Source organism: Phascolarctos cinereus, unplaced genomic scaffold (assembly GCF_003287225.1).
Source record: "Phascolarctos cinereus isolate Bilbo 61053 unplaced genomic scaffold, phaCin_HiC Scaffold_726;HRSCAF=1367, whole genome shotgun sequence".
In the NCBI taxonomy this organism is placed as follows: Eukaryota; Metazoa; Chordata; class Mammalia; order Diprotodontia; family Phascolarctidae; genus Phascolarctos; species Phascolarctos cinereus.
This window is the reverse complement of record NW_027556098.1, coordinates 390,507,912-390,531,912: the sequence shown is the minus strand read 5'-3', so window position 1 is coordinate 390,531,912 and position 24,001 is coordinate 390,507,912.

The following is a 24,001-nucleotide window of genomic DNA, read 5'->3' as shown; positions in this document are numbered from 1 at the left end:
TGTCACGTGCCCAGTGTCTTGGCCTGTCAGGATCTGTTTAAAAGAAATCCTGACTCTGCCATCCAGCGTACCCCTCCCCATTTTTGGTCCTCCACAACCTGGCTTCAACTTTCCTGTCCAGCCATATCTCAGACAACTCTTCTCCACGAATGTGAGGCAGACTGGACCACTCCTCATCCCCCATTCTCATCCTGCCCTCAGGCGTCAGTTAAGGGTCTCTCCTCTTCAGTCAAGGCCAAACTAGGTGACAGGATGACCACTGAGGTATCTTCCAGCTTTAACACTAGGATGCTATGAACTCTCCGTGAAGCCCCCTTTGACTGCTTCCCACTTCTGTCCCCAGGCTAAAGTGCTCCCTCCCTCCTCATATTCTGGATGCTGCTTTGCCTAGACTCTTTTGCAGCTTCTCACTCTCCCTTATTATCATGGAGTTCTTTGTGTATTTTTTCCTTAGGGTCAGTATCAGAGATACCTTTGAATCTCTAGCACCAAGCATGAGTCCTGGCACATAGTGGACATTTAATTTCACTGAATGAATGATGCAAAAAGGCCCAAGGACCAGTAGAGATTATGACACCTGTCTACCCACCCAATAAGTCCAAATGAAAGCCCCATTCACTCCTCTGAATACCACAGTCCTCTGGAAAACAAGGAGACTGAGAAAGAAACCTTAGGGGTCTTGCCCTACTCCCGTGACTCCTACTTCTGAGTAGACTCCCCCACCTCTAGGGGGCCCCACCCTAATCTCACTCATAACACTGGCATAACCCTCAGCTGGTCCCACCAAAGCAACTATATGCCCAATTTTGCATCTAATTTGCAAAATACCACCTGGATACCGTGGGGGCCTACTGTCTGGTCTCGCGGTTCCCCAAGGTGGCGCTGCCCGCCGGACGACCGATACCATCCAGGAAGACATATTCACGAGCTCTAGCTTGAATGGGCACCTGGGCACCCATTTCTCAACATTATTCCTCTCTGCAAGTTCAAAGTCCAGAGTCTCTGAGCCCAAATGACAATGGGAGGGGATAAGACACACCTGTCCCTGGCGCCCATGGGGCGGGAGAACCAAGGATACCAGCTAGGACACACACATACAGGATCAGCGTCCTCCGCCTCGCCTTCAGCTTCTCCTTTAGCTAAGAAGGCAATTCCAGGCTCCCCGGCCCACCATCACCCAAAGACTCTGGAGCTCTCCAGACTCAAGGCTGCTTCCAAGACCCCAACGCAATAATTTAAGAGTCATCCAATAATACCACGGGCTGCCTCTTAACCAACAGTACCAGTCTATGTGAGCAGCCTCGGGGCACACCGGTTAATGGGTGGCATCAACATTCTCTCGTCCTGCCCCAGGCATCAAGTGCCTGGCATCAGGCGGGTTGCTAGCTTCAGGTCTTGTTTAAGGACGCACCAAAGGTTTTTTCAGTTTCTATTTAGCTGAGATGATGTCATCGCGGCCAGGACGGAAGGACAGCATCCCCAGGGGGTCACAGCAGGTCTCAGCCTTGGTTGGGTGGTCCCAACCCCATCCTAACTCTGCTGACCTCAGCAATGACCACGGACATCTTTAATTGCCCCGTGATTCTGCTCACCATCCCCGTGAGCTCCCTGACCAAAACATCCCTCCCTTATATGTTTTCCCCTGTTCAAATGTAAGTAAAACTCCTCGAGGGCAGAAACGTTCTTGTTTGATCTGTATTTCCCACGCTTTGCATGGTGCTTAGAACACAGAAGGCGCTTAATATATGTTCTTTCATTTATTCATGATCTGACAAATCCTGGCTTTACCATTCAGACCTGCACAATTTGGGGCAAGACCCTATACTTCCATGGGCCTCAGTTTCTCCAGATGTAAAATGTGGGGTTTGGATCAGCCCCTTCCAGCCTTAGATCTATGACCTGATACTGGATTCTTTCAGCAGAATATAAACTCCTGGAAGGCAAAGGCTATTTTTCATGATTAAGCTGACAAGATTAACAAAACAATATATCAAGCTGGACGTGTACCATTTGCAGATTTCTGAGGTGTATATAAATGCTGCTCATGATGAAAACGTAGCCGTCGGCTCTTGGGAGCTGGTACGAGCTGCCTCCAGCACACCCCTCGTTCTAATCCTGGCTGTCTCTCTGACTCACTGTGGTGCTTGGGTCAGTCACTCCAGTTCAGTTTCCCCATGAGTGGCATCAGTGCCTCAGAGCTCAAGGTGACTTTAGAGGTCAGTTAGTCTAATGCACCCATTTTACAGATGGCACAGAGAAAGGGCTTAATAATAATAATAATAAATACTTGGTGAATTAAATCAGATCTGAGAACTAGCTGTCACTGCCTCCTTGTTTATATCACCAAACCCAGGCACAGAGTTGTCCGAGATGGCCAAAACTAGGCATGGACAACTGGAGAGGTCACTGGATTTGGAGTCAGGGATACCTAGTGTCAAATCCTCCCCACCCCACCCCCTCAGATACTGACTTTGTGACCACCAAGCAACATAATTTCACTTCCAAGTCTCAGTTTCCTCATCTATAAAACAGGGATGGGAAGCTGGTTGGCACAGTGGATAAGAGCGCAGGGCCTGGAATCAGGAAGACTCATCTTTCTGAGTTCAAATCTGGCCCTGGACACTTTACTGGCTGTGTGACCCTAGGCAGGTCACTTCACCTTGTTAGCCTCAGTTTCCTCATCTGTAAAATGAGCTGGAGAAGGAAATGGCAAACTGCTCTAGTATCTTTGCCAAGAAAACCCCAAATGGGGTCACAAAGAGTCTGAAATGAATGGACGACAAAATGCAGATGACTGCGGAACCTATCTCTAGGGCTGCCAGGAAGCTTGAGTAAGATAATATATGTATATAATAAGGTTACCATCTTTTTTTTCCCTATTCTACTATGTCATGGAAATGCTTGTTTTATTTCTTAAGAGTTCAGAATAAAATAAATAAAAAATTTAAAAAAGATAATACATGTAAAGGGCTTCATAAACATTAATGCACCCTATGAGCACCAGCTATCATTTTAATTAATTACTATTGATATTATCTGAGTTATAGAGCAGAGAAGAAGAGTTAAGAGCTCACCAGAAATTTCAAGCACTTTGCTGGCACTTATGAAATCAGAGGAGCCTAGAGACCATCTATTCCAACTTCTCATCTCCCTGTAAAATGGGCACATTAGACTAAATGTCCTCTAAAGTCACTTTGAGCTCTGAGGCACTCTGATGCCACTCACGAGGAAACGGAACTGGAGTGACTGACCTAAGCATCACAGTGAGTCAAAGGGACAGCCAGGATCAGAACGAGGGGTGTGCTGCAGGCAGCTCGTACCAGCTCCTAAGAGCCGACGGCTACGTTTTCATCAAGAGCATCTACACACACCTCAGAAATCAGCAAACACTATTCATCAGGACTTGGTTTCTTGTTTTGCTGCTCATCTAGGCTTAAGAAAGTCAGCCAACAAATGTTTGTTAAGCACGCACTATGTGCCATACATCGTGCTAAGAAAAACAGGAAAAGTGGCAGAGAAAATATAATAATCAAACTTTAAAATGTGATGGAATACATTTCCCTCCCCTCCCCTGCCCTGAGAGCCAGTTGTTAAACATTTACTAACACACCCCTGATTACAACGCAGGTCTTTTCACTTCCAGACTCCCATAATCACCCATAAAGAAGCCAATATTCTTTCATCTCATCACAGGACTAGAGCCAGAATGGACATTAAAGGTCACCTCATCCAATTCCTTTATTTTATAGCCAAAGAAACTGAGGCCTAGGAAGTATGAGGGGTTGAATAAAATAAAATATTTACTAAATAACTTGCCTGTGTTTACACAGCTTGTAAGTGGCTGAATCAGGATTAGAACTCAGGTCCTGCAAGTCCAAGTTTCGCAGGTTTTGTTTTTGGTTTTTCACAGAATTGTGCTGCCTGCCTACTGTAACTACTATGCTGCTTTGGCTTGCAGTCGCTTATGAAAGGGTCCTTAAGCCATGCTTGAGCCCACTGAGAGAAGAGATCCTAGGGCCCCACTCCAGAGAAGTCCACTGCCCAGCTTCTCTTCCATTCCAACCGAGGGGAGACTCCCCCAGTGCACCCTGCCTCCCTCTCCCCTCGAGAGTTTCCCTGGCCAGGACTGGGAGTTTCTACCTTGCATCCAGAAGGCCCAGGGTCTGAAGTCCATTCCAACCTGCTGGGGTTTTTCACCTTCCCCTTGGCAAGGAGGGGCCGATGACTATAAGCAGAGACGGAGACCGGAGGGGAAGAGATCTTTGCCTTCAATCAGTGGAGTCTGTCGGTCCTACAAAAACCAAAAAAAGGACAATGGAACATTGGTCCTCCATGCTATGGTGCTATGGTGAACGTCAGACAAAGGGGGACTGGGGATACGGCACATTGCATAATAACCGACCAATGAAATGGGTTAAGAGATTCCAGGGTGCTGAATGCCGACCAAAACTAATGGAGTGTGAATTTCATGAAACCACAGTCAATAAGCAAGCATCGAGGTCCCAGGTCTAGGGTTCCAATGCTTTGGGCAATATTTAGCCAATCAATCAGTATGAGACTTGGCACCCGATGTAGGAACCAATCAACGATCAACGCTAATAGCCTAATCAAGTATGAACTCGCTCTATCCTCCCACACGGAGTACAGCAATCATGTACAATGCCCAATTCAGCCCAAAGCACCTACTATGTATGAAGCACTGTGCTCACTACCCCAAGGAAGCCCAGCTTGAGAATAAACCAATGGAATTCAAGTAACCAGATCTCGCCATGAGGCTAGCAGTCTCTCTTGATGCAATTCAACTCAACAAATACCTACTATGTGCAAAGGTGCTGGGGAGTTAGGGACAAAATTTAAAAAAAATTTTAAATGTGGACCAAAAAGAAAATGGCACCTACATACAGCAGGATAAATATAATTTCCAAAAGAGCACTAGCATTTGTGGGAATTAAAGTCTTCAAGTAATAGGATGTCCCCACACGGGCAGATTCTAGACACGGGAGAGCAGCTGAGCAAAGACACACACTGTTAGCTGACCAGCTGAACTGAAGCAGGAGAAAGAGCAGGAAATGAGTCTGGAAGAGGTGGAAGACAGATTGTGGAGGGTGCTAAATGACAAGGCAAGGCCTTTGTGTTTTGTCCTAATGTAACAGGGAGCTAGTTAAGGTTATGAAGGAGGGTAGTGGCATATTCACTCCTCTGAATTTTAGGAGTATCATTTTGAGTGGAATATGGATTGGAGAGGGGTGAGACTGGAAGAAGGGAGTCCAACTGGGAGGCTACTGCAATAATCCTGAACTGATACCTCACCTATCAATCAATCGATCAACATTTACTCAACCTATTGATCAATGAACATTTTTTTTAATTAATTAATTTATTTTTAGTTTTCAACATTCACTTCCATAAGGTTTTTCAACATTCACTTCCATAAGGTTAATGAACATTTATTATGTACCTGCTATGTGTCAGACATCATGCTAAGTGCTGGGGATACAAAAAGAGGCAAAACACAGTCCCTGCCCCCATGGAGCTTACAATCGAATGGGAAATAAATATGTGCAAAGCAAGCTCCATACAGGATGACTAGGAAATAATTAACAGAGGAAACGCACTAGAATTAAGAGGGGTGGGGGGAAGGCTTCCTGTAGAAGATGAGATTTTAGTTTGGACTTAAAGGAGGCCATAGAGGTCAGTAGAGGAGATGAGACCAGGGCAGAGGTCAGCTCATAAGTCCCAAATGTTAGAGGGAATGAACTTCTGAGGATAAGAATACTAGGTTGGTGATTCCATACTCTGCCCTCCATATGGGTGTGTATGTATGTGTACACACACACACACACACACACACACCCCCCTCCACCATCTTGGGAGAGTCTCACTTCTATCACTGGCTAACTCACTCCCCATTGACCATGCACACCTGCACAATTTGGGGCAAGACCCTAAACTTGGTTTCCCCAAAGCTTTTCCTCAGCCTTGGTCTCCCCTTTCCTTCAGAATACCCAGAAAAAAGGAATGCTTCCAAATGAACACAGATGCCCTCTACACATACACTCCTGGTTTGAGAGGCAGGCCTGAAACCCAGAAGGCGGCCACCAGAGGAGCCAGGCCCAATACCTTTGCTCCCCTTCCCCGTGCCAGCCTCTCCTCTTTGGTGTAGAGCTATTTCATCAGATAATGGTTGAACTAGACAAGCGCACACACATACACTCACACACATACAGTCACATTCATACACACGTTCACACTTACACTATCACACATACTCTATCATTACATACACCCACTCAATCACATGCTCATATTCACACACACAGAGGTGCACACACACACACACACGTTCACACATACAGTGTCACACTACCATACATACACACTCAGATATGCAACTCAATTACACGTATTCACATACACACACAGACTAACACACGAAGATTTGTTCACACATACTCTGTCACACATATACATGGCACACTCAGGTACACACAATCACACACACTCATGTACTCACATACATAGACTCATACACACTTGTTTATGCTTATACTGTCATAATACTCTGTATATATACACTCAGGTACACACAATCACACACATACTTGTTCACACTTACACAGTCACAATACTCTGTCACATACGCACACACTCAGGTATACACACACACACACTCAGGTACACACACATACACTTGTTCACACTTACACAGTCACAACTCTGTCACATATGCACACACTCAGGTACGCACATACACACACTCTCTCTCTCTCTCTCACACACACACACACACACTCTCTCTCTCTCTCTCTCTCTCTCTCTCTCTCTCCAAAAAGGGGCTGTCGAGGGAGATTTGTGCCGATAGGTGCCAAGCCAAAAACATGTAGCCAAAGAAAGCCACTGCCCTGCTACTGGCAAGCCTTTGTGTCAATTTAAGCAAATATTGTGGTGTTTCCATGGTGATCCCTGTTTTGAATATCCACTACAACTCACTTTTTTAAAGGGCTTTTCCTGTTTGTGTTTCAACTTCAAACCTGTAAATATTTTTGGCTTATCCCCCCTCTCAAAAAAAAAAAAAAGATTTGTGCTGGCATTCAAAGCTCTACCAGTACACTTGCTCCCTGGCTCCACTAGCCCAGGGACTCCTCTTCCAGAGGTCAGCCTGCATGGCTGTGTGGGGTGTGGACTGGGGGGGGGCAGGGAAGGCCAGGAGCCAAAGGGAGGCTCTCACACCCCCACCCACCCTCTACTGGCAGCTGGCATCACACATGGAAGGTCAGGACTGAAACCCTGGCTCTGGCGCCTGCACAGTGGGGTGATTGCAGCATCCCCAGTATCTGCCTGTTTCACAAAGTCGGTGAGCGGGGCTGGCGCTAATGTCACAGCATGGCATGGTGTAGGCAGCTGTCAGGCTGGTTCCCCTATTCACCCTGACCCTCCCAGCCCCTGGGCCTCCCTGTATTACAGGGGACAGGTCCAGGGGCCCAAGGTCAGCTCATGTCTCCCAAACTGTGGGCTCAGATGAACAGGCCCTGAATCTCTGAGAATAAGAAATCTAGATTTGTGTCTCCCCACTCACCCACCCACCCCCCACCCCTTTGGGACAATCCCACTTCAGCTACTCTCCTACGGGACCCCTCTGAGATGGAAGAGATCACTAGTCCAGCTAAGGGCCCTGGGGCCCACCCCACCCTGTAGCACAACACAGGGTTAACAGTGGGGTTTCCTGGTTTCCATGGATTCTGGCCAAACCCCTAATGTGAGTTTCGTGTGATTTGGGGGAAGTGAATTTCCTTTGTTTTCCAGTTTGGGAATTTTTTTTCTTTAAAAAAGAGGAAAAAACACTTTAATGGGGATGTCGAGGGCAGTAGGAGACTCAGTCCTCTGGGCCTGGCCTCACTGCCTGTCAGCTCAGAAGTCCCACAAGATCCTTCCTGGACATCCCACCCCTAAACAAAGAGTTCCATCAGGACCCCAGTTGGGTCTATGGACCCCTTTTCAGAATAATGTCTTTAATTGAATAAAATAAAACATATAGAATTATAAAAGAAAGCAGAGGCTCGAGAAAAATAAAGATCTCATTTTTTTTCTCATATAAGTTCACAGAAACCTTCAAATCTATCAGATTAAGAAGCTCTGCCCTAGAGGGTCTCCCTGTCACTGACACCAGAATGAAGAAGGGGGATGCACCCAGTACCCTGGAGTCCACCGGAGGATGGTGGCTTGGAAATTGACAGGACTCCATTGTCAATTTCCCTCTCAGCTTTTTCAAGATGGCTTCCCCCAAGACCAGATCATGGAAATCAAAGCCATTTGTATCTTCCTCACCCCCAGAAAGGCTACTCAAGTCAAGCCATTCCTGAAGTCTGGGGCACGACACTGAATATGAAGGGACATGCAAAAACTGTCCCTTTTCCCAAAGAACTTACACTCCCCAGCAATGTTATGGGGTCCCAGTACTCAAAGGAGGATCCAGGGTCTGAATGGCAGAGACCCAGTCTTAGGCGACTTAGGGGACCACCCCAATCAATCAGCAAGCACTCATTAAGCCCTTACTATATGCCAGGCACTGTATTAGGCACTACTGATAACAAAAACAAAAGTGAGATGGGTCCTCCCTTCAAGGGGCTTACAGTCTACGAGGAAGATACAACACATTCACAGATAAGTAAACACAAGAAACATTTGTAGTGATGGGGGTGGGGTGGGGTCAAACTAACCACTGGGAAAATTAGGAAACGCTTCTTGGAGGAAGTAGCTAATTACAGAATATGTGAGACAGACACCTGGGATGGCCTCCATCCAGGGCTGCCTCCAGCAAAGAAGTCTGACCGGGCCATCAGGAATGCCCCAGCTCTGACAAGCAGTTGACCCAAAAGCAGGCGTGTCCAAACCATCACAGATCTTCCCAGTTCCTGCCATCCCCTTGTCCTGAAGGTGAGTATCCCTTCTGGACTCAGACATTTTTGAAGTGTAAAGGCTGGGGTGTGGCCTTCCCTAGGGACTGTCCCCAGTCAAATATCCTGACCCACTTACCTAACCAGGCCATAGGCATCAAGGCCCTGAGGGAATGGGGCCCTACCCATGGCATCAGCAGCTTCCGCCAATAGATATACAAATAAACAGGATGAGTCTCTGGGCTGAGTGGCACTGGAGACAAGAGGGTGCATTTTGGCCTCCTGGGCCTTGCGATCTTCACCTCTGGACCTCTAACCCTTTCTAGACTTTCAGCCTACATTGGACCACTCCCACATGGGCTGCCTTCTCCAAAGAGAGGGGGAGATTTTGGAGAACAGAGACAATCTTCTTTTTCTCTTTGGATCCCCAAAACAGTGCTTGACACATAGTAAGTGCCTAATAAATATATTCACTCATTCATTCATTCATTCTCATTTCCTGGCCATGCTCTGAAACTCTATAAGATAGAAGGAAAGGTCAACCCTAAATCTAGACCCTAAATTGTGTAATAGGGAGAGCACTAAATTTGGGAGCCAGAGGACCTCGGTTCGAATACTACCACCTATGTAGGAAAGTCACTTCCACTGCCCCACTCTCTTCATCTATATAACATCCAGACTAGCCTATATTTTTTGTACACAACATCCCATCTTTCTCCTTTGTAACTCTGCATAGGCTCTCCTCCCATGCCAAGAACACTCTCCTTCCTCCTCTCCATCTCTGGAATCCCTAGCCCCCTTCAAGGCTCACCTCACGTGGTACCACCTCCAAGAAGAGTTTCTGCTTTCTCCAGTTGTTAGCGTCACCCTCTCCCCAAAATACTTGGACATAATGTGTACTTACTGATGTATGTTTTGTAGACCCATCATCCCACTCATGGGACGTAAGCTCCTAGAGGGCAGGGACTGGGTCAACGTATGGCTTTCATCTCCCTCATGTCTATCAAGTACTTGCCCAATGAATGACTTAGCCAATCGATCTGTGAAATCTGAGAGCCAGAAAGGATATTTGCCAAGCTCAAGTCCAGCTCTGGCTCTTATCATCTTGTCTTGGCTGACACCTTTCTCTTCTTCCTTCTCACCTGTTTGGAGCGGCTGAGGATCACCAGGTGGGGCTTAAACCAGGGCCATGCTTCTATTCAGAATCCAGTAAAATCCCATAACCCAAGAGTAAGGCTCCCCCAAGCCCTGGCCTCGGCATCTCCTATCAATTTGTTGCTTATACCCAAGGATGAGCCACTTCATTCATCAAGGTGACTCCCAAGGTCAGCTGCCATCTAACAGCAATCAGGCAAGCCCCGGGAGTCTACAGGATTAAAGGTAGAGGCAATTCCCATGTATCCCTTATTCCCCAGTATGCTTTGGGATGGGGCCACCCTGGATGCTGGGAGGTGGGTGAGGGGGAGTTCTGGCAATCAAGCAACTTCTTGGGTAAGTGCATGACTGCAGTCTCTTCCCATCCACCTACCCAATGGCATTACAATTTCAATTTTCTCTCCTTCCCCTAGTGTCCCATGGGCAGTGGGCAGTCCCAGTGGGCAGAGCTGAGCTCTATTCTTATGAAGCTAAGAAAAGAATTCCTGATGTCCACTCTGAACCAGACTTGTAAAAGAGGCCATCTGTTTCCCACCGCACCTTCATTTTATGAAGGCAGAAACTGAGGCCCATGATTTGCCCAGGGTCATAAAGGAATTGTAGATTTAGAACTGGAAGGGACCTTAATAAGACCATTAAGTACAATCCCCTCATTTCACAAATGAAGAAAATGAGGCCCAGAGAAGTTAAGTGATTTGTTCAAGACCACAGGTAGTAGCAGACAGCAGAGATTTGAACATAGATCCTCTAATCCAAATCTGGGCCTCTCTACAATATATATCAGTGGGATATAGTAGATGGCACTGGTCAGGAAGCAGGGAGAGCTGAGTTCTATCTAGACCTGACTTTCACCGGTTGGAGTTTCTTTAATTTCCTGGGCCTCAGTTTCCCTTTCAGTAAAATGAGGTTCATGCACTACTGATTTCTAAAGTTCCTTATTCCAGCTGTTCAAATTCTACAATTCTCAAGCCTAGGAGACCAGAGAGGATTTTGGGGGCCAAGAGAGGCATTTTTCTCAATCTGAATTTGGGGTTTGGGTGGGTAATGGCCATGCCCCACTATCAAGGGGAGATGGCAGAGGAGGAATAGGTGTCAAGATGGCCAAAAGAGCCCCAAAGATGGCGGGTTCTATGAACTACAGGAGGAAACAATCCAGATATACATATGTGTTGCTCAACTCTCAGGCCTGTATGGAAAGGGGTAAGAGAGAAAAAACAATAAAAAAAATCCACATCTTAATACAAAAATCCTCTATGACGTGTTGTAGCATGAAAGTGTTTTTCATTGCATTTTTCCTCTGTGATCTCACACAGCCTACGATGGGTCCGCCCAGTGCAGTGGGTATTTTGATGATACCCAAACAGAGCAAACACATACATAATTAACAAAAACAAGAGCAGAGAAAATATTTAAATCAGTCCAAGTTGGCATCTGTCCACCCTCGGCCACCCCCAGGAGCCAGCTCCATTGCCTAAATGAATGGGGCTCCTTTAGACTGGAGGAGGGAGACTAGAGAAGTAAAAAGGGGTCTCCTTGAAGAATTCATTAAGTTGTCAATTCTCAGAATTTCCCAGAAGCTTGAGCAAGAGAAGGCAAAGAAAAGTCAGTTTCGTCCTTTGGGCTTCACCTCATGAGGGTCCAGGGTATTTCCCCCTCCTGAGGGCTGGGATTGGGTAGGATGGGATGGTATCAGTCTGACTGAGAACGTCACCACACAGTTTTTCTCTCTCTCTCTCTCTCTCTGTCTCTGTCTCTCTCTCTCTCTGTCTCTGTGTCTCTCTCCTCTGTCTCTCTCCCTCTCTGTGTCTCTCTATTTCTGTCTGTCGGTCTGTTTCTGTTTTTCTGTCTCTGTCTATCTTTCTCTCACCCTCCCTCCCCTCCCCCTTTTTAATTGCTGGATGAGTTTACAGAGCTGTTTGCCAAAAACAATCAACTCTAGGGAACTGAGTTATACAAAAAAGGGCGTGTCAACCGAGGGAGATGGGTATCCATGGCAACCACCACCTTTTTGCATTCGCCCAGGTGAAGCCAGGGCGAGGTGGACCTGTGGGGGTGGGGAGTTTGAGTCAGTAAGGAAAAGAGAAGCAGGGGGTTAACACCCTCAGAAAGCTCCAACGCCCACCAGCCAACAGCGCCCTAGATGGATGGGGGGCTATTTTTCCTTTCCCCCCTCTGCCCCCCACCCTAGACCTCAGTCAAAGACCACACTGCAGGTCCCGGCTGCGGGAAAACACACTGATGCATCCATATATGCTACTAGACACATATATACACCCACACATGTACAGAGGGGTTTCAACACTCCCAGACTTGTGTTTCCACATCTGTTGCACAACTGGTGATACCATTTTCTCGGTGCCCCCATCCTAAGGGCTGACTGCCCTCTCCCTGGAGTCGGGGAACCTGGGTTCCATTTCCAGCTCAGCCACCTGCTCCCTGGGCAACCTTGGGCCAATTTCCTCACCTGTAAAATGGGGGTGTGGAGTTGGACTATATGACCCTAAGGTTCCTTCCAGCTCTGGATATGTGGTCCTATAATTCCAAGTCATACCTCCCTGAACCTCAGTCTCTTAATCTGTAAAAAAAAAAAAATAATGAGGGTGTTTGCCCACACGGCTTTTAAAATCCCTCCTAGCTCTGAATCTATGATCTAAGGTCCTTCCCTCTTCCTAACCTCAGAAACAAGAATTTTAAAACCTAGACCAAGAAGAAGAAAAAAACGACACACAAACACACAGACAGATACCCTCCTTTGAGGCTATGGAGGCTAGAGGCATCAGGAGAGAAGAGTGTGAGTGTGTGTGTGTGTGTGTGTGTGTGTGTGTGTGTGTGTGTGTGTGTATGTGTAGGGGGGGTGCTGTCTTTCTGGAGCAGATTTTGACACATGCATCGCTGTGGGCTGGGAACAAGTGTGGGGAGGAACCCAGCTGCATTTTTCCCAGATCTCACAAAAGAAAACAGAGAATTCCTCAGAGGCAGTGAGGGCAAATTGGATAGAACAAGCTGAAGGGGGCATAGAAGGGGGCATACATGCCAGGGTGCACGTACATGCCCCTCCTGCTAGAGGAAGGCGCTGGGCATCCAGTCTAAAGCCAGCAGATTCCTCCCTGACCCAGGGCCTCCTGCCCCTAAGTCTCAGGGTTCCCAACCCAGGAGAAATGGGGACCAGTGGAAAGAGACCTTTATAAATCTCATTCACCAAGATGTCGCCGGGTCGGAAGACCTATGGAGAGCATGAGTAAAACCATTCCTCTCTCTGCTTCCCAAAAGCCACCCCCAACCTAGTCAGGGGAGTGAGGAAAAAGGGAGGGTCAATCAAATCAACATTTATTAAGTGTTAGGTAGAGTCAGACTTAGATCAAAGCAGACTGGCTTAGACTAGAGAAAGGTCTTGTTTCTAAACAGAAGCTGTTTGGATCCCGGCTCTTTTATCACAAGCTGGCTTTAGAGGGCACTGGGCTTGGATTCACAGGACAGCCCAACCTTCTTCCCGGGGGACCTTGGGCATATCACTTAGCCTCTCCAGGACTCAGTTCCCTCATCTGTAAAATGAGAGGGTGGGGGCAGATGACCTCTGTGGCGCCTTCCAGGTCTAAGGTTCTAAGATCCTGTGGTCCCTTCAAGGACCCCACTGCCCTGATGAAGGACAGGCAGACCTTGGAGTCTAGGAGGAAGGAAATCTCTCTCAGAGGACCTGAGGGCCTAAGGCTCCAGAAGGCAGGAAAGGTTGCCCCCAAATCTCCCAGTCATCAGGCACTCAGAGGTGGAAGAGGGTTGACGGCTCAGCCCTTTCTACCATCGACCACCCAAACTCATTCAGATATTTCCTCTTTCCCTTTCTTTCTTTCTTTCTTTCTTTCTTTTTTTTTTAAATTTAATGTTCTCTATAATTCATCCGTCCCAGAAGATAATCGATAGAGTCCGTAATGAAAATCTGAGCCATATTTTATGAGCCGCCGTAAGCCTAAAGGGCCACATCAGCAGAGCTGGTGTTGGCTTTGGGGATCTGTCTTGCCCACCCCTTGGATGACGGCTCACCCTCTCCAGCCCCGGCAATAAGGAAGGCAACCATGAGGCCAACCAGGGAGGGGAAGTCCAAGTCACCCCAGTCTCCCCTTTCCTTCCCTTTTTGACCCCGGAGGGGACAGAAGCTTCAACCAAAGGCTCTCCCCGGTGCCCAAGCCAAACACTCAATGAGATGAATTCGGTTATGCTGGACCTTCTCTCCAGGTATTGCCCCTGAGTGATCCTGGGCTTCCTCAGCCTCTGTCCTCACAAGCCTGCCATCATCCCGCTCCGGTATCCCACAGCTCCATCTCCCCTTAGGTACCCTTCTCGTCCTGATTTCCTGCCAACTCTGGACCCCATCTTCAAGAAACTCGAACTGGTACCTACATCTAAACAGACCCCTGAAACCTCCTCTCCCAGTCCATTCCCATCCCTGAGACAGCATGTGACGATACAGTGAGAGCTCTGTCCTTGGAGTCAGGGAGAAGAACACCTTCTCGGTCACTCCAATCAACCAACTGATAAACGAGCATTTATTAAGTGCCTACTAGGTGCCAGCAAGACATAATGGAAAGAGAGCTAATCCCGGGAGCTGGGAAGACCTTGGCTCAAGGCTGACGTACACTGGCTGAGTGACCCTGGACAAGATGTTATGATTCTCAGTGCGGTGCAATGGAGAGAACATTGATTCTGGCATCAGAACATCTGCATTCGATTCCAGACCAGCCCCAGACCATCCTCTAAGACTGCCTGACTTGGTAGGAGGCATTTCCTCTTCCCCGAGTTCCCTATATCAATGAAATCACAGATCCAATCCTTATCCCAAATCTTGACAGCCCGACAGCCCTCACTGGGAGCTGAGAATATGGACAAAAATGAAACTGTTCCTGCCCTCAAGAAGCTTACATTCATTCCCAACAGGGGTGAAAGACGACATATGCATGTAAAAGTATATATGAGATATATACAAAGTAAGCACACCACTACACTGAGCCTTCCATTTTCCCATCTGTAAAATGGGATAATAGCACCTACCTCACAGGGTTGCTAAGTGAAATTATACATGTATATATATAATATATATATATATATATATATACATATATACACTATATATATATACACACACACTATATATATATATACACACAATATATATATACATACATACACATACATATATATGCATGTATATACATACATACATATATACATATACACACATACATATATATCTATAAAGTGCTTTGTAAAACTTAAAATGCTATAGAAACATCAGCTGTTTTTATTATGACCTTGGTAAGCCACTCTCGGGATCAGAAGGTCTGGGTTCAATTCTCACGTTATCAGCTGGTTACAAGTTAGCCTCATCTGTACAATGGGGCCAAAAATACCACCTACCTTAGCAGCAAATGCTTAAGGATTACAGATTCCTGTCCCTTTCCTGCTAGAGAAGGGTGTGATATTCTTTGTTATTCATTATGGCTATATTGGGCAGGAACAGTTGATAGACATCTACTCCTCTGCTCAGTATGAGATGCCTCCCTCCTCTTCCTAGAACATACATGGGCGGGGGGCAAAGGGGGATGGGGCGTATCTTACTGACCACAGAGTCTCACCAGGTGATGTCTGAGTTACTTACACCTTAAAGGAAGCTTTATTTTGTTTGCTGTTTTTGAGAAAGGACTCTCTGAGGCAGAGGTAAAGATGGAGTGTATTCCAGGTATGGGGTACAACCAATGCAAAGGTGTGAAGTCAGGAGATGAGTGAGGAACATAACCTGCGCTGTTCATTTAGCGCCTCCCGCTTCACAACGTTTGCTTTACATATATTGTGTCATTGAAACCTCGTATCAGTCCCGTGAGGGAGGTGGGACCAGACGACATCTGATTTGTCACATAGCTAAAGAATGCCAGGAGTAGGATTTGAACCCGGCCCTTCCTAACTTCCAATGAAGGGCTCTATCCACTATGCATCCCCCCTAAAACAAAACCCAAACTCCCTCATGACCAGATTCCTAGATCACTCCATTCCATTATCTCTGGGATTCCTTTCTGTTCTAGATTTATGATTCTATTATTTGCTCAGCCCATCTTTGATCAAACTTCTTACTTTACAGAGGAGAAAACTAAGGCTCAGAAGGAGAGAGTGTCATCCGACAGAGCTGAGACTTGAACCCAAGCGCTCCATTTCTCAGTCCTCTTTCTACTGTTGTCCCTCGGTGCTCCTGGGAGTCGGGCAAGGGGCAGGAAGGACAGCTGGATGTCAGGAGAAGCGGTCAGGCTCCTGAAGATGGAGTATGGGCACATTCCCCACAGCGTGGCCAATCCCCACTCCCAAGGCCTTCGGGGATTTAGCCGATGGCAGGACAACTAGCTCATCCCGGGTGGAGGGTAGGGGACCTGTCTGCTTGGAGAAGGAACCATGGCTGGGGCAGCCCCAGTGACACAGAATTCCGTCTCAGGATTCTCACTAATCAGCCCCGGTGACTTAGAATTCTGACATGGAATTCTCACTGGGGAAGATTCCAAGTTGTTTTCTTTCCCAAAGCACCAACAGGAGCTAGGATTGCCTTGATTTGCTAACCGTTCATTTTGGCTTTCGTCTTTGTTTTTTCTTTCTTTTCTCTCTCTCTCTCTCTCTCTCTCTCTCTCTCTCTCTGTCTCTCTCTCTCTCTCTCTCTCTGTCTCTCTCTCTCTCTCTCTCTCTCTCTCTCTCTCTCTCTCTCTCTCAAGAGGTACCCATTGTTCTGGCTCCGGTGGAGGGCCAAGAGTTGGGTTGGAGGGCTTCCCCCACCCCATTATGATTTTCTGATTCCCCACTTTAGGATGTTTTTTGTCACTTCCCAACCCACCTCCCACCCCAAAGTTTTCCTGGCCTTTAAATATTTATTTTTGGGGGTTGGTTTCAGGTGCCTCTGGTTTATCAAACAATCAGCCCTGTGAGGTTTGTTGGGTGTTTCCAGGAATTACGTCACAAAAAATCATGCAATTAAATGAAGGAGGAAAAAAACCTCATGGTTGTTGCTTAATTTTGTATTTTAATTAGTGACTTATCATGAATGTAGACTTTTAAAATGGAAGCTCTTTGGTGGGCCAATGAACATGGGTTTCTTGAATGCCACCTCTTCCCTCCTCCGCAAGGCAGCTCGAGCATTGGCCTGATGGATGTGGGCCTCCTTTCCCTATTCCCTTGGTCCCAGCCCCAGCTCACTTAGAAAAGACAAAAGAGTGTTGTTGAAAATAAGCCCGAGACCCAGGAGGCTGCAGCTACCGGGGAAGAGGCATCTTGGAAGCATCTCTGAAGGGTGTATGGAGGTGGCCCCAGGTCTAAGTCTAGAGATGCCCCCAAATTAGCTTTTCCCAGACCTACAATTCTTCTTTCTCTATAGCCCCAGAAATCACACACTGGCCACTCCACTGGCTTGGGGAAGGTGATGGGAAAGGGAACTGCTTCTGAGATGACCAGACTATCTGTGGAAGGGTAGAGCCAGGGAGAAAAAGATGGCGTCCCAAGGGGGTGACCAAATGGGCACTGATGGATTTGGCATCAAGAGCAGGATTCCAATCTACACTCTGCGACTTGCTACCTGTGTCTCCAGTCTCACTTTTATCTCTGTGTCATGGATTGAGAGCCGGAAGGGACCTTAAAGGCCAACCCTCACATTTGACAGATGAGGAAATTGAGTCCAAAAAGTGATTAGGTGGTAAGTGGCAGATTCAGGATTTGAACCCACATCCTCTGACTAAATCCAGCCCTACTATTTCAGGGTCTGGCATATGCCTGCTACTTAATAAATGCTTAATAACCTGGACCAAATCATTTCTCTTTTTAGAACTCAGTTTCCCCATTTGTAAAATGAGGGGCTCAAAGATGATGGCCATCTCTCATGATGTCATACAACACCATACGCTTCATTTCATAGAACTTAGGCCTCACGAGGTTCTCCTGGTGACTTTGTAGCTGCTTCAAAATCTGGGATTTTTATTTTTCACTTTTAAAAAATAAATCTAAACTACTCTCTACCAGTTAGGACTCTCAGCTCTTCCTGGGTTCATTTCCTATCTTCTAGTAAGTTTTGTTCTGAAAGAGGCGGCTTCTTCTGAGAAGTCATAGGATGACACAGGGTGGCATCTCCACCCTATATCATTGCCCGCTCTGCCAGCTGGCAAGTAAAGGCAGACACCTGTATGTGCTTCAGGAAAAGCAAAGACACCCTCCCCACTACAGCTGGCCCCTGCCCTTCCTTCCCTCAGCGTCTCAGTTTCCCTAGAACGAAGCCAGAAAAACTTCCCCTCACCCCCAAGCTTTTGGATCCCGAGAAAGCTTGATGGAGGGTGATCTAACTGGTCAGCGTCCAACCAGTGGTAAGGAAGGACAAGTGCCCAGACTTCTGACCAGCGTCACAGACCACCAAAGCCAGCCAGGGAAAGCTCCCAATCGTAAGAGACGCCTGACGTCATTCTATGCATTCACCCAGAGCATGAGAGAGTCGGCCCCTCTCGTGATGGTCTCAAAGGCTCCTTCCCAGTTCTAAGTCTTTGGGCCTATGACTTTATGAATCAAGTCATGGGATCAAAGACGGGCAAAGACTGTTACAGGTCATTTAAACCGATCCCCTCACTCTAGAGAGGCTGGCTCACTGTCATGGGGAGCTAGCCGGCCATGGAGTCGGAAGACCTGAGCTCAAGGCCCACTTCCAACATGTACTGTGTGTTGAAGTGTCCAGACCCCGTCGATGCTCTGAGTGTCTTTCTCAGTATGTCAGCATGTATATATTATATGCCTACTTACTATGTGCCAGGCACCAAAAGACATACCTTTAGGAAGGTCATAGTTTAATTGTGGAGACAACATGCAAACACTATGCACATATGAGGTACAGACAGGGTAAATCAGAGGCAATTTCCAAGGGAAAAAGCTAGCATTGAAGGTGCCAACCTGCATTGGTAGAAGGTGAATTCTGTGTCCCAGCAAAATTTCAGGTCCGATCTCTATTCCCTCGTTATATTTATCTTAAAATATTTTATTGATGCTCTTTTTTCTGTCCTTTCCTTTACAATAAAGGAACCCTCCCTTATAATAAAAAAATACAATTTAAAAAAAATCAATACATTGGGCCTGTCTGACCATGCACACGTCATTCCAAACCTATAATCCAACTTGTCTCTCACAAGAGATAGAGCCTTCATTTTACAAAGTGGAGCGCTGAGGTCCGGAGAAGGCACTTGGCTAAGGCCAGCTAGCAAGTTACTGTCAAAATGGAGACTAGAATTTGGTTCTCCCGACGCCCAGGCCGGACACCAATACAATCCATGTCACAAGCAGAATTCACAAGCTGTTTTGGTGAACGGAGCAGTCAAATCTCCAACTACTGAAAAGTCTTCCAAGGGTGAATTAAGAAAAGTCTGCAATTTATCATTGGGACACCACAAAGCCGGCTCCCTCCAATGCTCAGTGCTTCTCCCTTTGGAGATCCTGCTGTGACTCCCACACTCCCTCGCCTATCTAGGCTCTGGACACCACTGTTGGTGGTCTGTTCTATGTCCTGATGTTGGGGAGCTCAAAGAGTCCCCAGGACATCTGGTGGGGAGGTGGGGGGGTGAAAGGAACCTGCCCTCCCAACTCAACAGGGCTCCCACTGAAAGGAAGGAGGGAAGGGAGAGAGGAAGGAAGGAAGAAGGACGAAGGGGGGAAGGGGCCACAGCGACCTCGTGTCATCATGTGCTGGCAGTGATTCAGACCCAACCACACTATGGATCCTGCCCCATTCAGCTTCAATGGGAAACGAAGCCTGCCATCAAACATAGGCTGGGCAGGGATGTGGGCACTGGGATTAGGAATTTGGAAAACCATCTGAGGAACCTGGCCCTGGGAAGATAGCAACAACAAAAAAAAAAAAAGGATTTAATGTCTTATCCGGACTGTCTGGTAAACAGCCTGATCCATCCCGACACTCCGTTATGTATCCTGTGTTCCTCAGGTGTGCCGGCGGGCAGGTAGAGGCAGACATGGGCCGAGACAGGAAGGGAGGGAGTGTGGGCTAGGGTGGGGAGGGGAAAGAGGAGGAGAGAAGGAGCTGGGCCTGAGAGGATGGGGTGAGTGGAAGCCAAGGCAGACAGTCAATGAGACAGCTGACAGGTGCAGGGAAGACAGAGAGGCGGAGGGGCAGGGAGAGCCCAGAGGTGAGACAGAGAGGCAGAGGACGATGGGGATGGGGTTGGGGATGGGTGGGGGGGCTGAGGGCTATGTGAGAGAGAAACTGAGGATTCTGAGAGATCCGATATGAAACTGGAGAACACCAACCTCAGAAACAGGGAGAAAAGAGGCCCCTGGCATCAGGGCAGGCTCTCATGGGGTTACTGTGGCCAGAGATCAGAGGGGTCCCCCCTATCGTCCCCCGGGGTACGCAGATACTGGTTAAGAATGGATGATAGGCCCAGACAACTCCTAACACACACATGCAACCCTGATGGTGGAGCTGATTCCTTGTGAGAGCAAGTGCTGGGGAGGACAAGGGGGGTGGAGAGGAGGAAAAGGAAGAGGGAGAGGAGGAAGAGGAGGAGGAAAAGAAGAGGAGAAAGAGAGGAGGAGAAGAGAAGAGAAAGAAGCAGAGGAGGGAGGAAGGAGGAAGAGGAAAAAGGGGAGGAGGAAGAGAAAGAAGTGGAAGGGGAGGAAGAGAAGAGAAGAGAAAGAACAAGAGGAGAAAAGGGAGGAGGAAGGGGAGGAGGAAGAAGAAAAGGAAGGGGAGGAAGAGGAAGAGGAGAAGAGAGAAGGAGAAGAGGAGAGGAGAAAGAAGCAAAGGAGGAAAAGGAGGAGGAAGAGAAGGATGAAGAAGAGGAGGAAGGGGAAGAGGGGAGGAGGAAGAGGAGGAAGAGGGAAAGGAGGCAGGGGAGGAAAAAGAGGAGAATGGCGAAGAGAAGGGAAGGGCAGAAAGAAGTAGAGGAGGAAAGGGAGGAGGAAGAAAAAGAGGAAGAAGAGGGAGAGGAGGAAGAGAAAGAGAGAGAAGCAGCAGAAGGCAGGAGAAGGAAAGGAGGAAAGGAGAGACCAGGGGCTGGCAGGGTCTCTTAATTTCCCCAGGGACTCCAGGGCATGGGCAAAGGAAGGTGGGGAGCACGGTGGGACCTTCCCAGCCACGGCCCTTCCTAGAAGCCGGGCAGAGGAGATTTGCTGGGTGCCCACCCAGCGGGCAGGAGTTCCACAGCCACCTCCACCACTAGGCCCTCAGAGGGCCGCTCTGGTAATCCTCTTTTCCTATTTCCGTTTGCTATTTGATGTAATTATAGTTTTTGATTGAAACCCACCCGGAGTGTAACCCCTCCGCCTAATGCATTGTCTAAATCCTTGGGTACACAGCCTCGCTCTCTACCCACACTCACAGAGAATAGGAAACCGCTTACCAAGCCAAAAGCCCTCTTTCTCCCTTGCCTCCCCCCGCCCCCAACCCTCTCATCTCTGGCTTTCTTCAACGATACTGTCAAACCTGCCCTGGCCTGGGCTGCCTCCACCCCTCAGCTCCTCCTGCTTCACCCCCACAGCTCCCAGCCTGGAGCTGCCAAGCTTAGTGTCATCCTCGGAGGGCTGAGAGAGAAGGGAAGCCGATGCTGGGACCAAAGCCTCTGGACGCCCCTCACTGCCCTTCCAATTTCCCAGAGTTGAGTCAAGTCCACGGGCACCCGGCCAGCCCGTGCTTCCCAGGTGCCGGGTGCAGGGCCAAGCCCACCACCCTAGGAGCCCCCCAAAGGGCCCGCCTTTATCGCAATCACTTAGACGGGAACTCTGAGACCCAGGCTGGCAAGCTCTCATTCCTACCGTAACATCAGAGCAGTGCATGATCGTCGGGGGCCCGTGATGAACCATGCAGCCCACCTCCCGACAGCACATGGGCTCAGGGCACAGGATGAGACACAGGTATTTTTGGACACGGCCAATGTTGATACTTCTTTGCTCGTCTTTATCAAAAGAGTTTTGTTTTTATCTTTACATTTTTTTTTTCCCAATAAGGACACACTGTTGGAGGAAGAAAAAAAGATCAATCTTCCTTGAAAAAATAAAATTTAACAAGAAAAAAGAAAAAAGACAAAGTAACACAGGATAGACACAGGCCTCAGTTTCCTCGCCTGTAAAATAAGGAGGGTGGAACTGGATAATCTCCACATCACAGAATCACAGACATAAACTAGTGGCCAACAGGATCAGTCCTCGCTAGAATGTCTAACCCGAGGTTGTCCAGCTTCTTCCTGAAGACCCTCCGTGAGGGGGGAAACCCACCTACCTCCTCAGGCAGATCAATCAAGCTATTTTTCTTTTGGGTGAGGCAAATGAGGTTAAGTGACTTGCCCAGGTTCACACAACTAGTGAGTATCATGCGTCCAAAGTCAGATTTGAACTCAGGTCCTCTATGAATTCAGGGCCAGTGCTCTATCCACTATGCCACCCAGCTGCCCCTCTGAGCAAGCTATTTTTGAAAAGCTCTAATTATCAGGAAGGAGTTCCCCCCGCCAAATCCAGCCTATTTCTTTTTTCTGATTTCCACTCACAGCTCCTAATTCTGCTTTTGGGGATCAAGAGGAACACAATTAATCTGTTTCTCCATATGACAACTCCTTAAATACTTAAAGAAAGCTATCAGGTTCCCCCTGAGCCCTCTCATCTCTAGGCTAAACATCCCCAGTTCCTTCATATTGCCCTGCAAGTTGGTAACAAATAACTAATAAATTAAATACTTAATAAATTCTTTCTTTTCTCTCCTTTATTCCTTTCTTTATTTCCTTTCTCTTTCTTTTCTTTTCTCTCCTTTATTCTGTTCTTTCTTTTCTCTCTTTCCTTTCTCTTTCTTTCCTCTCCTTCCTTCCTTCCTTCTTTCTCTTTCTTTCTTTCTTTCTTTCTTTCTTTCTTTCTTTCTTTCTTTCTTTCTTTTCTTTCTTTATTTCCTTTCTCTCTCTCTTTCCTCTTTCCTTCTCTTTCTTTCTTTTCTTTCTTTCCTTTCCCTCTCTTTCTTTCTTTCTTCCTTCCTTTCCAAAAAGGCAGAACCAAAATGGCCCCAGCTATTGAGCTTCTGCAGCTCTTCTAGCAAGACCTCTTGCCCCATGAAGAACCCTAAGATTCTCACGCTTGCCCTCTTTGGGGTTCAAAGAATCCTCCACTGCCTTCAGTAAGCATATCAATTTCAGTCTGTCTTAGAAACCTCTCCCTTCCGAGATTTTCCACCTCTGGGATGGCCAGCCTGAAAGAAAGAGAGAGATGGCACACACTGAGGTTGGAGAAAAAAAAAAAAGACAACCCCCAACACCCAGGGCCGGCCTGGAAACCCGCAACTCCGGCTGTACTATTTCCCCCGCATGCACGCGGGCTGCCAGCCAGACAACCCCGGGCGCTACAACATGCTCCAGACCTGGCCAGACATTAGGAACACTTGTTCAGATGCCTACCCTTTGGAAACAGGTCCCCGAACGCACTGCTTTAGGCCATTGCTGTTGATAATTTTTCAGAGATAAACAAACCGGTTTGGATAAAGCAAGAAGGGACCTGAATTTTTCACTCAAAACTCAAAATGAAACTCTCCTATCATCTCTTCCTCTTCACCCACCCCGGCCACCACCCCAGCACCCCGCCCAGTTCCCCAAAGTTTGGACAACTTGATTAAAAATAATAATAGTAATAATAACCAGTTCCAGGGCTGTTTCCTCCACACCTACCACCCTATCTGGGACACAAAAGCAGGGAAAAACCAGGTAAGGCCTACGCTTTGGGGAAGCCTCCCAACTGGGGAAGTACTGACGCCAGTTTCCCAGAAGTAAAAGAAGAAAGGGATCGCTTCATTTTATTTCAACAAGGATATTAATCGTTAGGGAACGGAGGGGCGACAACAAAAAGAGCCCCTGGCCTCACTGCGCTTACATTCTGCCGAAAAGAATCCTGTTAGCGGCCAAGAGTCCTGACTT